The sequence below is a fragment of the Lathyrus oleraceus genome, chromosome 5 (assembly GCF_024323335.1).
Source record: "Lathyrus oleraceus cultivar Zhongwan6 chromosome 5, CAAS_Psat_ZW6_1.0, whole genome shotgun sequence".
NCBI classification, from domain to species: domain Eukaryota; kingdom Viridiplantae; phylum Streptophyta; class Magnoliopsida; order Fabales; family Fabaceae; genus Lathyrus; species Lathyrus oleraceus.
Genome location: NC_066583.1, coordinates 646,960,161 through 646,977,877, shown reverse-complemented (window position 1 = coordinate 646,977,877; position 17,717 = coordinate 646,960,161). Strand labels below are relative to the sequence as shown.

At 41.2% G+C, this 17,717-nt stretch overlaps 1 non-coding gene across 1 annotated transcript; it reads left to right on the top strand.

Annotated features, from left to right (window-relative positions):
• Positions 1–17,094: 17,094 nt before the first annotated feature.
• On the top strand, positions 17,095–17,201 carry LOC127088391 (small nucleolar RNA R71). The gene has a single exon (XR_007790229.1). It is a non-coding gene; the product is annotated as a small nucleolar RNA R71 (small nucleolar RNA).
• The last annotated feature ends 516 nt before the right edge of the window (positions 17,202–17,717 follow it).

Below are 17,717 nucleotides of genomic sequence, written 5' to 3'. Positions count from 1 at the left end.
TTACCAGTGTTCACAGGGTTATCAGTGTTCCCAGGGTTACGAGGGTTTCCCTCAGCATTTGGTATCTCCACCTCCGGATCGGGTCTCGGTTGCTCAACCAATTCCCTCAGCTTTTCTTGACCTGCTGCCATACCAGTCATCAATGTCATGAACTGATCCATCCTTTCACGCATATCAGCCAGCTCTTTCTGTACTTGGTCCATCGCTAGTCGTGGACGGTTTTCCTTTGCCGGGTATCTGTGAACTCGCTTGGGACCAATAACTGCCTGATACAGGGAACAAACATTAGACACTGTGGTGACACCTGCAAAACAGACAAGGGTTAATATGCATGGTATGCGATGCACTGCTTGTTCAGTTTTAAGGCACCCCCGTTTTGAAAGGGAATACCCTGCAAATGAATAAGCATGAGATGTTGGATGCAAATATGCAGATGATGTTATGCAATGCAAAGGCATGTCAATGGATCCGCTTGAACATCTGTCAGGTTGCACTTCCTGGAGAGAAATTCACTGAGGAATATAATACAAGACCAAAACTCTGCTCCAGAAAACCGGGTTGGTTGGAGGTTAAGGTTTCCTGAATTTAGCCCACCCCTCACTGGTAGGTTCTAAGAACAGAAGTTCGTCAGCTTCAGCCCTTCAGTCGCGAATAATACGTTTACCACTGAAGGTTTGGTATTATTACGGGACAAAAGACCTCCATTGACTCCCCTCAACAGGACATCCTAATAGCAAGTTCCCAGTCTCGGGATCCTCGGATTGAGCACCGAGAATGCGCCCACCAGAGCTAACATAATCACGTCTCGGAGGAGAGGCCTCGACTGAGTTCTCGGGAAATGGTCACCAGAGTCGACGATTTCTAAAGGAACACCATGTCATTACGGAACATTCGTAGGACATAATATATCCAAAAGAAACCTCGTCTGGGTGTGGTTCTTCACGAACGACTTAACGTAGAAACATGCCACGCAAGCCTCATGATCATCCACTCTAAAACCTGTGTGTACACTCAAGCCTGGGTAATCGGCTTATCTCTCATAGAACATCCCATCCCAACAAACAAACAAACAGATCCAGCAGATACAACAGATGCATACAAGCAGGTAAGCAAATAAATGTATAAAAGCATGAACACCCAATAAACAAGAAATTCATAAAAGTTAGGAGGGACTCGCTTAGGGAAGATGGACCAACAAGAGGTCAACTTCTTAGTCCCAAGCAGAGTCGCCAGCTGTCACAACCTGAAAAATACAGTGCGCGAAAAAACAACCGGCGAAAGAAAATGACAGAAGAGTCGCCACCGTGCGTTATTCATCCCAAAGGAGGGAAAGGAAACGCTCGAAGTAAACCTGAAAAAGGAAAGGACAAGACGGGGTCTCGCAACCAAATCTTGGGTTCGGGAGTCGGTTATGCGAAGGGAAGGTATTAGCACCCCTACGCATCTGTAGTACTCTACGGGATCCACTTTTGTAGTTTTCGTCTAAAGGGTGTAGGTTTATCTTGTGCTGTTTGCCAAAAAAAAAGGGTTAAATGAAAATGACTCGCGCGGATGTCGCATCCACTGCATACGTATCTCATCTGAATATGAGAATCAGAGTCTTCGTAGCTCGGCTGACCTATGGGTTGGGGGATGTGTGCTCGCTAAGACATCGCGTCTTATGCCTACGTATCTCATCTGGAATGAGAATCAGAGCAAGCCGTAGTTCGGCTAACTACGGGGTTGTGGATTGGGTTTTGGACGAACGACGTCACTACGCAATCTACCGGATGCTCGACCTTTGGAGACTTACTCGCCTGTAGTAGAAGGAGTAAACGTGTGTTATGGAGAAGAAAAATCAATGAAAGGTTTGTTTGCATTGTAGGAACGCGCATGCAAGAGGGTAATGAGGATAAGACCTCATAGCTCTTAACCCTGGACAAAGGAACCTGCATAAAGTAAACACAAAAACATTGCCTCCTATCGAGGTCTTTCAGCTAGGAAAGCAGTAAAATGCGGGAAAAATGTAAAAGTACCACGCGGATAAAGATCCGAAGTAACAGCAATTAGAGGAATGGGAAACCCTGAGATCCTTCCAAGCTAACATCATCAAAGAAAGTGGGTCAGTACAGGTAATCGGAATGAACCTCCAGGGGTTATCCCACAAATAAAGTGGGAAACCACGCAAGTTATCCCTGCAAAAGTCATGTGAGCCCTCACAAAAACTCAACAAAAGGGTTAGTGAAACACCATAAGCATTTTTTTCATGGATAACAGTATGGTTTCAGAAACCTCAAACCCTGTGGCATACACTTCAGAAATCATGTGATTAAACATTCAAGGCATAGGTTTCACCCATTCATAATACATCACACATTTAGAACATTCAAATTGAAGGCGTAAAATAATGGGAATATGGCAAACCTGATTGGAGAGTTTGATTGAAATTGAGTTGCACCCGTGAGGCCCTTCAGGGTTTGGAGGCTGCTCTGAGTTCTCTGTCAGGTTTCTCTTCAGGTTTTGTCCAGGGTTTTGTTCCAAGGAAACCTTAGAGTATTTTGCTTCTCTTCCTTTTTCTCAAGTGAAGCCTTGGTATTTATAGACTGAATTTCATGGTTTTGTGGGCTCAAATGAGAGAGACCCAAGTCCAAAATTTTTTATTATATTTTATTTATTTATTTTTTATTATTTTTATTTATTTATTTTTTTTGTAAAAAATATATTTTTTTTTTCGTTTTTCTTTTCATTTTTTTTTCGTTTTTTTTTTCTTTTTTTTTTCCGGATCTAATTCTGATTGACATGATGAAATGCAATATGAAATGCTAAATGAATGCATGAATGAAGAGGGCAAATTTTGGGGTGTTACAGCCTATCAAACTGGCGATCTGCCATCCTTCCCCTAACTTGATACCCATCCCTTTGTGTTCTCTCCTGAAATGGCTGCTTTTGTTGTTGCTGTTGTGCGGGTTGATTATCAGCAGGGATCGTTGCTGCAGCAGTATGCTGGTAATAATGATCCCTACCGTGTCCTCTTTGGGCATACATAACACTTGAGTCACCCTCTTTCTTACGCTGACCATTTCCAAAGGGCTTCTTCAATCCAGACGACTGAGCATTTCCTTGTATTTTTCCCATTTTCAACCAGCTTTCAATCCTCTCGCCAGCCACTACTATATCCGCAAAACCAGTAATTGGACATCCCACTATCCTCTCAGCAAAAGTCCCCTGAAGAGTACCCATGAACAAATCTGACATCTCCCGGTCCACTAACGGAGGTTGAACACTGGCAGCCAACTCTCTCCACCTTTGTGCATACTCCTTAAACCCCTCGCCCGACTTCTGAGACATACCCTGCAACTGGGTACGGCTTGGTGCCATGTCAGCATTAAATTGGTACTGTTTGAAGAAAGCATCCCCCAAATTCTGCCAGCTCTTTATATCCGATGATCTCAGCTTGGTGTACCAATCGAGAGACCCGCCAGATAAGCTATCCTGGAAAAAGTACATCCAGAGCTTCTAATCCATGGTGTAGGCAGATATCTTTCGAGCAAAGGCCTGAAGATGAGTTTCCGGGCAAGAACTCCCATTGTACTTATCAATAGTGGGCACTTTGAAATTCTGTGGAATCACAATCCCCTCAACCAGCCCCATGTTTGTCATATTAATAGTCCCAGGAGAGGTATGGCTTTCCAGAGCCCTGATCTTTTCTGCTAGTACCTGAATCTCTTTATTCGGCGGTTGAACACCATATTGACCGAACTGCTCATTCAGCATAGAGAACTGATCCTCTTCTTTATCCTCCACGGCCCCAAAGAAAGGAGAAAACTGATTTTCCTTCAGAGTGTTGCCAACATGGCCCAGACCACCACCTGCAGCAAAACCAAAACCACCACCATTGTTGATAACTACACCACCACTGGTTGCCTTTTTTCTGAGATCAACACCACCGCTAGAACCACCGGAACCATGGATGGAGTTACCCTCATGACTATTGCCATTATTGACAATCGAAGCCAACTCAAGCCTCTCCACCTTCTCGGCGATTTCTTTCTGCTCCAAGGCGAAACCTTGCATGGCGTTAATCAACTCACTCATCTTCTCTTTCAGCTCGAGAATGTCAGCGTTGGACGAATCCATCAGTTTGGGTTTGTTGCGTCTGGTAAAGTATCTGTGCGGACGAGCTGTGTGCAAAGGGATGATTCTGCGTGTGCGAGCAATGATTCCTGTAACGATCAGACACGTTAGAAACCGACACCTGCAAAATGGAAGACAAGTTATTATGATTCATGCATGAATGCAATGTCTATCCGTATGAGGAACATTCTGTTCTTCGATCCTGGCTTCATTGAGACGGATAATAATTCGACAGCAGCATTTTGACATACATCATTTGGCTTTGCCGTACGGAACAGAAAGTTGTGAAGATGTCTCTGAACCAGAATCTCAATCAAGAATGTAACCCGCATATGGATAAACATGAGTTAGATGCGGGTGAATGCAAAATAGGAATGATGCAGATGCATGAATGCAATTCATAGTGCCATCCTCCAAGTCATCTGAACATCAACTGTACTGAATTCCGGGCTCAGAACTGATCACAACCATCCAGGGGACTAAGTAACCACAAATCCAACTCGGGGGATCCGAAATAAACGGAATCAGAGGATACATCACCATCATCACAAAAAGTCACTGAACGGATAGCAACAATATCATCTGAACAAGTAACCCCAAATCTGACCCAGGGAATCCGAAATAAACGGACCCTCACTGATAAATACCACGGACAGAACTCTGGCGTGTCAGAAATAAATATCCATAAATCCAACTGAACCAAAGTCACCATCACAGAATCGCCAACAGAACCTGTACCTGTAAGAATCAAACCCCTCCACTCACAGGTGAATGGCGGATAATCGGTCTCGACAATCGGATAAGATACTCAACGGGTTTGCCCTTTCGGGTGTGCCATGCAGCTTTCATAAGATCATCTAAACCAAAGATCCGGGAAAGAACGGTCACCGAAGTCAACAGCTCAAAAGAGATAACCCAACCATAGTGGAAACTCCACAAGGAAGAGCAATCTCAGAAGAACCTCGTCCGGCTGTGGTATGTCACGTCTCAACATCATGTTGATCCAACATAAGCAGAGACATGAGACCACGTTAATCCTAGGTGTATACTCGGGCCTGGGTTTTAGCCCCACTCAGAACACCCACCCCCAAATCAGAGGAACCACACCTGTCCAGAATCCAGCACAGTGAAAATATGATGCATGCAAACATATATGCAAATATATAGAATCACAGTATGATAATCACAAATGCAATAAATAAGCAGTAAAAGCAACCCAAACTACCCTAAAAACTACGCTAGAGAGCGCTAGGATTGACTCGCTTAGGGAAGATGGACCAGCAAGAGGTCAACTTCAGTCCCCAGCAGAGTCGCCAGCTGTCGCAACGCGAAAAACAACCGGCGGAAAAATACAGAGCCGCCACCGACGCTATTCATCCTATGACATAAAGGGAGCGCAAGACTAACCTAAGAAAGGGAAAGGAATGGTCTTACGACCAGAGATTACAAGGTACGGGAGTCGGTTACGCAAGGGAAAGGTGTTAGCACCCCTCACGTCCGCCGTACTCGACGAGTTCCACGCTCAAAAGATAGCTCAAAGGAAAGGAAAAGGTTGCTGCTAATAAACTGCTCAAAGAAATTGCACAAACTGGAACAATAAACAGGTGGGGAAGAGAAAGAAACGGTGGAAGTGGACTCGGCAGGATGTCGCATCCTGGGCCTACGTAGTTTGTCAGAAACAAACATCAGAGTCAACGTAGTTCGGGAGAGGGAGACATGCTCGCTAAGACATCGCGTCTTATGCCTACGTATCTTCTCTATCTAGAGAAGAATCAGAGCACTCGTAGCTCGGCTAACGCACGCCGAAACAAGACACCAAAAAGGGACGCTGAGACGTCAAAAGAAACACTCAAAGGGAAACAGAATGCGAATACATGGACTTACACCCAACTCCCAACAATGACAAACAGGAAACAGAATGCCAATTGATCGCGACTTTATGAGTCGAATTTGGGGTACAAACTGCAAGTGCACAGTTCTATCGCGTAGTTTTAAAAGATATCGATCCCACAGGGACTTATGAATCGATATACCGTTATCTAAGGTTACTTCGTAAAGCTAAGGTGGATAATGTTTGATTGTTTGGGGAAAAGCTAAAACTAAAAAAAATAGAATCTAAATTAAATATCAAATAAACGGATATCGGTATGTAGTTCGTCTTAATTAGGGAATCAATTCTTTGTCTGTTTCTTGGTTTTAAAATAAATCATTTCAGTTGATTTTATTGATTAAAAGTTCTATCTCAAACTCTCGCTCTGTTGAATAAACCATGATTTTATGTTAACGTAGCTGTCACTTATAATTAAGTCAAAAACCATTTTTTGAAAGCAATAAAGTCCGTAGAAACTCTTTTTAAGAAAACACTAACCGTTTAAACACCCTTATCTCAAACTCTCGCTCTGTTGATTTAGGTTATACAATTAAATTCAAATGCTTAACTCTCGTCCTCACATTCAATCTTTAAAAATACTTTTTGGAAAAGATTAGAATTTAATTAACTCTAAAAATTGCTCTCGCCCTGATCTAGAATTAATATTCAATTTACACTGTCCAGTTAAAACCTCAAACTTTCGCTCTATTGATTTTAACCTCTTTATGTCCTTTACTCTCGTATAAAAACTTTGTTATTAAACCTGTAAACTGAGACCGTAAAAAGAGTGATTTTAATTTCAAATTTAATTAAAACGACTTAGTTTTGATCCCTTATTCCGCTTACTCTACATACCGATATCTAGGCGAATTAACCAGACATGCTAAACGAACTTAAATAATTATCATGCATAAACAGACTCATCTCGAGCAAATAATATAAATAAATAATAAAACAAAGCATTAAACAATAATGAACCTGAATAATTTAAACAGTAGTCTTGAACACTCCACCACAAGCCGGTAGGATTTGTTCTTGAATTCTTCAACTAACCAACAAATTAAAACGAAGGAATAAAAAACTAGATTCTAACGTAAGGTTAGATCCGGTGAAAAAGTTACACAATAGTTTCCGGTGTGGAAACTATTATGTGAAAATTAATTAAGTGCTAGAGAGGAAAATAGAGTTGCAAGAGAAAACAATAAAAATTGCCAAAGCGGTATGTAAAAGGTATGCTCAAACTGCTGAAGAAAAGAAAATTGGAAAATGCCGAAATCTGGAAAAAGCGTGGAAACATGGAAGTGTGGAACCTCTGTAGGGTTTGCAAAGTTGCTATTTATAATGATGCTTTCCATAACGGGTTTCAAAGCAGTCCGCGTCAAGGAGTCTTCACGTAACGGATGCATCGCCGTGGAAATAGGATTCAGCGTGTAAACGTGGACTCTCAACGTCTCTGAAGGCAAAAATGTAGGGGGATGGTGTGACGTCCGTCACACCATGTGTGACGCTCGTCACATAAGTGTATGCAGCGTGACGTTCGTCACAGCATCCATGGCGGTCGTCACAGGCACGACGCCTGTGTCTTCTTTGGGCTGGGCTTGGCTTTTGCTATTTGGGCCTTTTCATTCCTTTTTGCACCTCCTTTTCTTCCTTTTTTTACTTGTGCTTCAAATAAGACACCTGAGACAAATAGAAAGGAAATACCGCGTAATATCTGATAAAATGCAATAAATTGAAATAAATAATAATATAATTTAATTGAATTAAGTCCTAAAATATGATATAATTTCATGTTATCAAACTCCCCCATACTTAAATCTTTGCTTGTCCTCAAGCAAAATTCAGTATAGAACTCGTTAAAGGTTTTAGCCGGATGAAATTTCAAAACACACGTCAATTCGTATTAGGTTGCATGTAAACTTTGTTTAGAGGTAACTTGAGTTAAATCTCGACATATCAACCACCGTCACAACCTAGATAACCCTGCCTTATGCAAATCAGTTCAAGTACATTATGATAGCTATCCTAGTTCCTTTACTCTTATTTCACCCGTTTTCATTCTAGCGAAATCACATTAAGCCCTTTATCTTTTCGCGCACATAGTGGAGTAACCGGTTAGTGATTCTGATCCCCTTTTAGCTAGAAGTTCTGGTACATAAGTCGGATAACTTCGTTATTCAGTCCATTGCAAATTGCGGGGGATCGGACCGTAGTCTGCCCTACCAAGTTCAGTACCAGATACCTGCTGAACCAACTCATAATGGATCTTTCATCTTATGATTTTGTATGATCTGCAACCTTTAGATTAAATGATCTGGTAAGGATCACCTAACTTACTTAGTGCGTTTCCTGATATATTTATATTTTTTATGTTACTTTGGGAATCATTCACTTATATTCATCGGCCCTCCACGTAGTTTGCTATTAAGATGGTGCTGACTTCTTGTATAAATTACTCGGGGTTACTATAAAACTAAAAGTTCAAGGGATTGGTATAATAGGTACTTATCCTGATCTAACGTGTTGAGGTTTGTTTGGAGTGTTTGGCGGTAGTAGTTTTTCGTCTTAATTCGTCTCAAGTTCGATAAAATGAGCAACCTTTATACTTATTGGGTGTTGAATTTTTGTTGTGGCTCGTGAAAATTTGAGGGAATAGATAATAGAAATTGTTCACACTCGGGACTTAACTTAAAATAGATCTATATTATAATAATTTTTTTTTTTTAGGGAAATAACAATGAAAAGAAAAGTACATACTTGAAAAAGAAATGGAAGTTGAAAAAAGAAAAAAAAGGAAGTAGAAAGAACAAGTTTCCCCCCCCCCCCCCATACTTAAATTAAACATTGTCCCCAATGTTTTAAGGAAATGAAATACAATAGGGAAAGGGAAAAGAAACTACAACTAAGGCTGCCTTCCGCCTCTTGTTCTTGGGCCTGGTGATCTCTGACGTAAGTCTAAGTTGTCGAACCTGCTAAACAACTCAGTGAACCGCTGATCGGTTATGTTATTCCTTTCTGCCTGCTGTTGTTGCATTTGGCGCATTAGTTGCATCATTTCGAGATTATGTGCTTGTATACCATCAATAGCATCCATGATGTCGTCGTTGGTTGCAGGCCTTCGTCGTCGACGACGTGAGGATGGGCCAGATTGTTGTGCAGGAGTAGGATCACCTTGTTCCATGTCTTCAAACTCGTCTTCGGGCGGGTTTGTATGCGAAGGCTCGGTAGCTTCAGGAGCATTCAGATCATAGAGGTGGCGGTTGGGATTGGTGACATCGGTTAGGGAAATGTTGGGGAGAACAACGCTTGGAATAGCCTGGTTGTTCACCATAAGATAATATCCTCCGCCTACTCTGTTCTTAATCAGGCGGCTGGATCGACAGTAGGCTATATCCATAAATAGGGGAGATAAAGCTTCTAAAGTTTGGAGGCGGTCCCCTAGGTTTAAGCCTAGTGCTATGGTGGTTATTAATCCACCAATGACAAAGGGTTGACGGCCTCTAGCACATAAGGTGCGGATATGATGAAATAGAAAAGAGGCAGCGTTTACCTTAGCCTGCGGTTCAAAGACGCACTCGAGGAAGAAAAGTTCCTTTGCGTTGACCTTGCTGTTGTTTGGTCTACCAAAAATTGTGTTCTGTAAAATGCGGATAAAAAATCGGATGGTTGGATTATGTATGTGGGAAAGAAGGAGTTCTTCCCAGTTGTAGGCATCTAGACCGGATATTTTCTTAAAAAGGGTGAAAACGGCAATTGTGTTCCAGTTTAGGTCGGGAGGGATTCTGGGGTAGACTTGGCCTTCTGTGGAGAATTGTAGCATGGTACTCAACTGGTTTTAGGTTAAGGAGTACTCGGTGTTGAACATACGGAAGGTTGCGGTACCGGTTAAGAATTCGTCTTCACCGGCGGGAGTGGTGTATGCGTATGAACTTAAGAATTCTAAGGTTAGAGAGGGGTAAGTGGGTTGATTATGCGTGCACAGAAAGGTTAAGTCGGCTTGATGGAGCATCCATTCGATGCCTTGGAGTAATCCTAATTGTTGTAAACATGTAAAATCAGGATACCTGGTGGAGACGACGCCTCGCTGTTGGAAACGCTCGTATTGCTCCCTTTGATAATTTTCATCTGCGGTTCGGAAGATGATATTTCCAAAATTCTGGTTACCCGCCATACTGATGGATGAACTGAAAGAGGTAAATTGGAAAGAAAAGAAAAGTGTTTGATAGAAGAAAGTGGTTTGTGGTGAATGAAGAAAGGTTTGATGGGTATTTATAGGAAAAATTTTGGAAGTTGGAAAAATAGGTGGTTGAAAAGTGAATAATTGTGGGTAAATGTGAATAAATGGGGAAGGTAAAAAGTTGAAGGGGTGTAACGTTCGTCTCCAACGGCTCCTTAACGTTCACCTAGTCTGAATGGCGTTACGCTCGTTACAGGTGCATGACGGGCGTCACAGGTACTTAGCGTGACGTCCGTGACAGAATGTGTGACGCTCGTCACACTGTCTGTTTGGCTAATGTTCAGCTAGCATCCTTCAGGTAGGTTATTATATATTATTATTTTTTTATTTGTTATGCTACTGATTGATTTATTCTGCAATTTAATTTCTCCTGCATGCTTATTCTACTTTGTATAATAATAAGTCATAGGTAGCAACAGTAGAGAACATAATAGCTATTGCATAATAAAATTAAATAAATAGCTTCAATAAAATGATCATAATGTAATATTGGAAAAAAACAAAAAAATGCGAAAGGGAAACAAATGCGAACATGAATTCAAATAACATTAATGAATAATCTAACTTAAAACTAAATAACTAAGAAAATAATTTCTATCCATCTGCACGATCTCTGGCCGGAGGAGCAAAAGAGTTAACATGGTATAGCAACTCGTGAAACTGATTTGTCATACTGCTCATGTATCCTAGAACTTCGTGTCTCATTTCAGTAAACTCTTCTCTTAGGGCGCCTTGTTCTGACATCAAAGCTTCAATGGCGGTGTTATAATCAGTTCCGGGCATATGATGTCGGAGGTCGGATATTGCTGATTCTTCGGTTTGAACAGGCTGAGGAGGAGGGTCAATATCATAATAGCCAGATGGTGTCTGAGGGTCAGATTCAGCATAAAGGATCTGGTCATCACAAATCTCATAGTCCTGGATGGATTCAGTGGATCTAGCAGGAGAGGGTGTCGCGTTCAGATTGTAGAGCCAGTTACTGCGGTTATGAACATTAGTCTTGGGATTGGGTAAGGTGAATAGGCAAAGAACTTGGTCATTAATTATAAGCTCGAACTCGTCAGACCCTTGGTTTGCTATAAACATGGCATTGAAGAGGAAGGGTATACTCATAGTAGTAATGCCACAGAAGGGGCTTAAGTCAAGCATAGGCTGACGTAATCCAATAGCATTACCAATCATGGTTATCAAACCGCCTACTCTAATAGGTGCTCGCTCATCTTGGATAAGGTGGTCTAAATTTGCTAGCATAAAGGTGACACCGTTTACTGGACGGTTCTGGGAAGCACAGAATATGATGAAGAGTTCATCACGTGAAACTGAAGTACTGTATGGCTTCTGTCCAAATAAGGTGTGGGTCAGGATCCTATGGAAGTAGCGGAAGGCCGGGTTATGTATGTTTCCAGAGAGAAACTCATGTTCCTCGGGATCGTCATTTCCAGTCAAGCTACCCCAAAAGTGTTCGAGTTCTCTATATTCAAAAAGTTCTTCCTGGCTCACTGTGAATGTATCAAGGGAGGTAGGGAAACCCAAAAGGTTGGTAAAGTCTCTAATATTAAATTGGTACTCCATGTTGAACATTCTGAACTGGATAAAACCTCTGCTAATTCCTTTCCCATGGCTGGGTAGATAGATTAGGGAGCTAAGGAATTCTAGTGTTAGTCTCCGGTAGGTGACGAAATGTCGTAGGATAGGAGATGTTTCCCACCCTATCTGATTCAGCAAATACAAGACACTTTCTCTTAGTCCAAGGGCAGTCATAGCCCAGTCATCAGCATATAAACTAGGTAGCATCTCTCTCGTGGCTAGTTCTTCAAATTTTAGTTTGTGAGCCATTCCTCTGAATTTGATACCCATACGGTCAATTTGTCCCATCTGGTTAGTGTTAGCTAGAGAAAAGAAAACATGAGTTTTAGTCAGGGTTTGGCCAAATGCCGAAAGAAAAGAAAAGTTTTTAATAAATTAATATAAATTAAGAATGAATACTAAACAGAAATTAAAAGAATGATTAAGGAAAAAAATAGAAAAATAATAATAGAATAAGGAAATAATAAAATATTTGTGGGTTGTCTCCCACTAAGCGCTTTGTTTAATGTCGCAAACTCGACATAAAAACAATCAATTACAATCTATAATTTCTGGAGGCATTTCGTCTAAGTGTAGGATTTGCGAATCTTCGTTGGTTTCCGCACAGTGATAGTGTTTTAGACGTTGCCCGTTTACGGTGAACGGTTCTGTGGATCTTCCTTTAATTTCTACCGCTCCACTGGGAAAGATGTAAGTGATATGAAAAGGACCTGACCATCTGGATCATAGTTTTCCCGGAAATAACTTTAGCCTAGAGTTAAATAAAAGGACTGCATCGCCTTGCTGGAAGATTTTCCTTGATATACGCTTGTCATGCCATTGTTTTGTTCTTTCTTTGTAGATTCTGGCATTTTCATAGGCGTCTCTTCTGAGTTCCTCTAATTCGTTTATGTCAAGGATTCTCTTTTCGCCGGCGGCCTTATAGTTTAGATTCAGATTTCTAATAGCCCAATAGGCTTTATGTTCTAATTCTACCGGGAGGTGGCAGGATTTTCCATAAATGAGCTTAAATGGGGTCGTCCCTATGGAGGTTTTATAAGCAGTTCGATATGCCCATAAAGCTTCTGGTAGTTTTAATGACCAATCTTTCCTTGAGGTGGCAACTGTTTTTTCTAATATTTGTTTAATCTCTCTGTTGGACACTTCCACTTGCCCACTGGTTTGCGGGTGGTAAGGTGTCGCTACTCTATGCCTTACGCCATACTTAAACAGTAGTTTTTCGAGTACCTTGGATATGAAATGTGATCCACCATCACTGACTACTATTCTTGGGATGCCAAATCTCGGAAATATTATATTCTTAAAGAGTCTAGTTACTACTCGGGTGTCATTTGTTAGGGAAGCTATAACTTCAATCCATTTTGAAACGTAGTCTACTGCCACGAGTATGTATTTGTTACCGAAAGAGGATGGAAAAGGTCCCATGAAGTCTATTCCCCACACGTCGAAAATCTCTACTTCCAAAATACCTTTTTGTGGCATCTCGTCACGTCTAGATATGTTTCCTGTGCGTTGACATCTGTCACATTCCTTAATAGCCGCATGTACGTCCTTCCATATACTTGGCCAATAAAAACCGGATTGTAGGATTTTAGAGCAGGTCTTGGATGTACTTGCGTGTCCACCATAAGGAGCGGAGTGGTAGTGTTGGATTATATTTTCTACCTCTTCTTCGGGTATACATCGACGGAAAATACCATCGGGGCCTCTTTTGAAAAGTAAGGGGTCATCCCAGTAATAGTGTTTTATGTCATAGAAGAATCGTTTCTTCTGCTGGTAGGATAAAGTAGGTGGAACTATTCCGGCAGCTAAATAGTTGACGAGATCAGCGTACCATGGCGTAACAGATATAGCTAAGGTGGTTTCTACTCGCTTGTCAGAGTTATTCTCTTCCAAAGTAGCTATAAGTTTATCGTACGAGAAATCATCATTAATTGATGTTCTTTCCGGTTCAAGGTTCTCAAGTCTAGAGAGGTGGTCTGCTACTACGTTTTCAGTTCCTTTCTTGTATTTGATTTCCAAATCGAACTCTTGTAGCAACAAGATCCATCTTAGGAGTCTAGGTTTAGCATCCTTTTTTGTTAAGAGGTATTTGATAGCAGCGTGGTCAGTGTAAACTATTATTTTGGCTCCGACTAAGTAAGAACGAAATTTATCTAGCGCAAACACAACTGCTAGGAGTTCTTTCTCGGTTGTGGCGTAATTCATCTGTGCTTCATCTAGAGTTCTACTTGCGTAATATATGACATGAAGCTTTTTATCCTTTCGTTGTCCTAAAACAGCACCTACAGCGTAATCGCTGGCATCGCACATTATTTCGAATGGTTCATTCCAGTCGGGTGTCTGCATTATGGGTGCGGAGATCAATGCTTACTTAAGCGTTTGAAATGCTTCTAAACAGTTATTGTCGAATATGAATTCAGCATCTTTCATCAATAGTCCGGTTAAAGGTTTAGTTATTTTAGAGAAGTCTTTGATGAATCGTCGGTAAAAACCGGCGTGTCCTAAGAAGCTTCGTACTTCTCTCACGGTTTTAGGGGGTTGAAGGTTTTCGATTACCTCTATTTTGGCTTTGTCTACTTCAATTCCTCTATTTGATATAATGTGCCCTAAAACAATTCCTTCTTGTACCATAAAGTGGCATTTCTCCCAGTTAAGTACTAAGTTTACTTTTACACATCGCTCAAGAACTCTTTCCAGGTTCTCAAGGCATTCTTCAAAACTTTGTCCGCATACGGAAAAGTCATCCATAAATACTTCCATGATGTTTTCGAGAAAATCGGCGAAAATTGCCATCATGCATCTTTGAAAAGTTGCAGGAGCATTACACAAGCCAAACGGCATTCGTCTATAAGCGAAGGTACCAAAAGGGCACGTGAATGTTGTCTTTTCTTGGTCATCAGGTTGAATTGGTATTTGAAAGAAGCCTGAATAACCGTCTAGATAACAGAAATGTGAATGTTTTGCCAATCGCTCTAGCATCTGGTCAATGAATGGTAAAGGGAAGTGATCTTTTCGGGTTGCTTTGTTTAGTTTCCTATAGTCAATGCACATTCTCCATCCCGATTCGATTCGTTTGGTTATAGTTTCTCCTTTTTCATTTTCAATGATTGTTATACCACCTTTCTTTGGTACTACGTGTACAGGACTAACCCATTTGCTATCAGATATAGGATATATAATACATGCCTCTAATAACTTGGTTATTTCCTTCTTCACTACCTCACTCAGGATCGGATTTAGTCTCCTCTGGTGTTCTCTAGAAGTTTTACAGTCTTCTTCTAGCATGATGCGGTGCATACAAATAGAAGGACTTATTCCTTTAAGATCGGTGATGTTGTAACCTAGTGAGGTTGGATATTTTCTTAAGATATGCAGGAGTTTTTCTGTTTCGAGTCTTCCTAGGTCAACATTAACTATCACAGGTCGTTCAAGTTCTAAGTCTAGGAATTCATATCTCAGATTTTTGGGAAGTGTTTTCAGATCTAGGGTTGGTTTGTTAAGACACTGCGTAGGGTCCGGTGTTATTGCCAAACATTGGTTGAGTTTGTCTTCTACAGGACAGTCGGATGATTTGTCCTTTTCTAACTTTGTTTCTTTTATGCATTCATCGATGATATCCATGAAGTAACATGTATCTTCTATTGCAGGTGCTTTCAAAAATTGGGAAAGAATGAACTCAATTTTCTCTTCTCCTACTTCGAAGGTGAGTCGTCCTCGTTTTACGTCTATGATTGCACCGGCAGTTGCTAAGAACGGTCTTCCCAGTATAATGGGTGTAATATCATCTTCTCTAATATCCATAATTATAAAATCAGTTGGAATGTAGAATTGACCTATGCGTACGGGAACGTTTTCAAGAATTCCTACAGGATATTTGACGGAACGATCTGCTAGTTGCACAAACATTTTAGTTGGTCTTAATTCTCCCATTTCAAGTCTCTTGCATATGGATAAAGGCATAACACTAATTCCGGCTCCTAAATCGCATAAGGCTTTGTCGATGACAAATTTTCCTATGTGACAGGGTATAGAGAAACTACCCGGATCTTTGAGTTTAGGAGGCATGTTCTGGATTATAGCGCTACATTCAGCAGGGAGTGTAACGGTTTCGCTATCTTCAAGTTTCCTTTTATTAGAAAGAATTTCTTTTAAGAACTTGGCGTATGAGGGCATTTGCGTAATAGCTTCTGTAAACGGAATTGTAACGTTTAATTGTTTAAGGAGGTCAACAAATTTTTTAAATTGGCCCGCATCTTTGGTTTTAACAAGCCTTTGAGGGTAAGGGACAGGTGGTTTATAAGGTGGTGGAGGTACATAAGGTTCCTTCTTTTCTATGGTTTCCTTATTACTCTCTTCCTTTTCCTTAGGTTCACTTTCCTCAGTTGACTTTTTAGGGTTTTGGTTTCCTATCCTTGGATCAGATGGTCCTTCCACTTCCGTTCCACTTCTTAATATGATTGCATGAGCGTGGCTTCTCGGGTTAGGTTGGGGCTGTCCAGGAAATGTACCAGTTGGGGCAGCAGTAGGCGCTTGTTGTTGAGCTACTTGTGATATTTGTGTTTCCAGCATTTTGTTATGGGTAGCCAAGGCATCTACTTTACTTGCTAGTTGTTTAATTTGTTCACCAGTGTGTACATTCTGGTTTAAGAAATCTTTATTGGTTTGTTGTTGAGAAGCTATAAAGTTTTCCATCATGATCTCCAAGTTGGATTTCCTAGGGGCGTTATTGTTATGTGTAGATGGGTTCGGCTTCTGATATCCCGGAGGTATAGCTGGGGCTTGATTTGGAGACTGTCCAGGTGCGTACAAAGCATTATTACTCTTATATGAAAAGTTTGGATGGTTCTTCCAATTTGAGTTATATGTATGCGAGTAGGGGCTTCCTTGAGCATAGTTTACTTGTTCTGCTTGGATTCCTGTTAAGAGTTGGCAATCCGTAGGAGTGTGACCTTGGATTCCGCAGACTTCGCAATTCTGAGTTATAGCAACCACGGCGGTTGGAGGTGATACATTTAAACTTTCAATTTTCTGGACCAGAGCATCCACTTTTGCATTAACATGATCAAGGTTACTTATCTCGTACATGCCGGTTTTCGTTTGAGGTTTTTCCACCATTGTTCGTTCGGTTCCCCACTGATAGTGGTTTTGGGCCATGCTTTCGATAAGCTGGTAAGCATCAGCATAAGGTTTGTTCATTAGTGCACCACCTGCAGCGGCGTCTATTGTTAACCTTGTGTTGTACAAGAGACCATTATAGAATGTGTGAATTACTAACCAGTCTTCTAAACCATGGTGTGGGCAAAGTCTCATCATGTCTTTGTATCTTTCCCATGCTTCGAAAAGAGACTCGTTATCTTTCTGTTTAAATCCATTTATCTGGGCTCTTAACATAGCTGTTTTGCTTGGCGGAAAATATCGGGCAAGAAAAACTTTCTTCAACTCGTTCCATGTGGTGACAGAGTTGGAAGGAAGAGATTGAAGCCATCTTCTAGCGCTATCTCTTAGTGAGAAAGGAAAAAGACGAAGTCGAATTGCCTCTGAAGTGACACCATTAGCTTTAACAGTATCAGCGTATTGGACAAATACGGATAAATGAAGGTTTGGATCCTCGGTAGGATTTCCAGAGAATTGGTTCTGTTGCACTGCCTGCAACAATGAAGGTTTGAGTTCGAAGTTGTTTGCTTCGATTGTGGGCGGAGCAATACTTGAATGCGGCTCATCTTGTGATGGAGCGGCGTAATCTCTAAGAGCACGAGCTGGTTCTGCCATCTCGGGTATCGAAGGGAAAATGTTTTTGAAATCAGGAAGTTCGACAGGAGAGAGATTGTTTGCAGCACGATATTCCCGAATTCGTCGTAAGACTCGGAGATATAGTTCGATATCGTTGATTCGTAAGTAGAGCGGTTC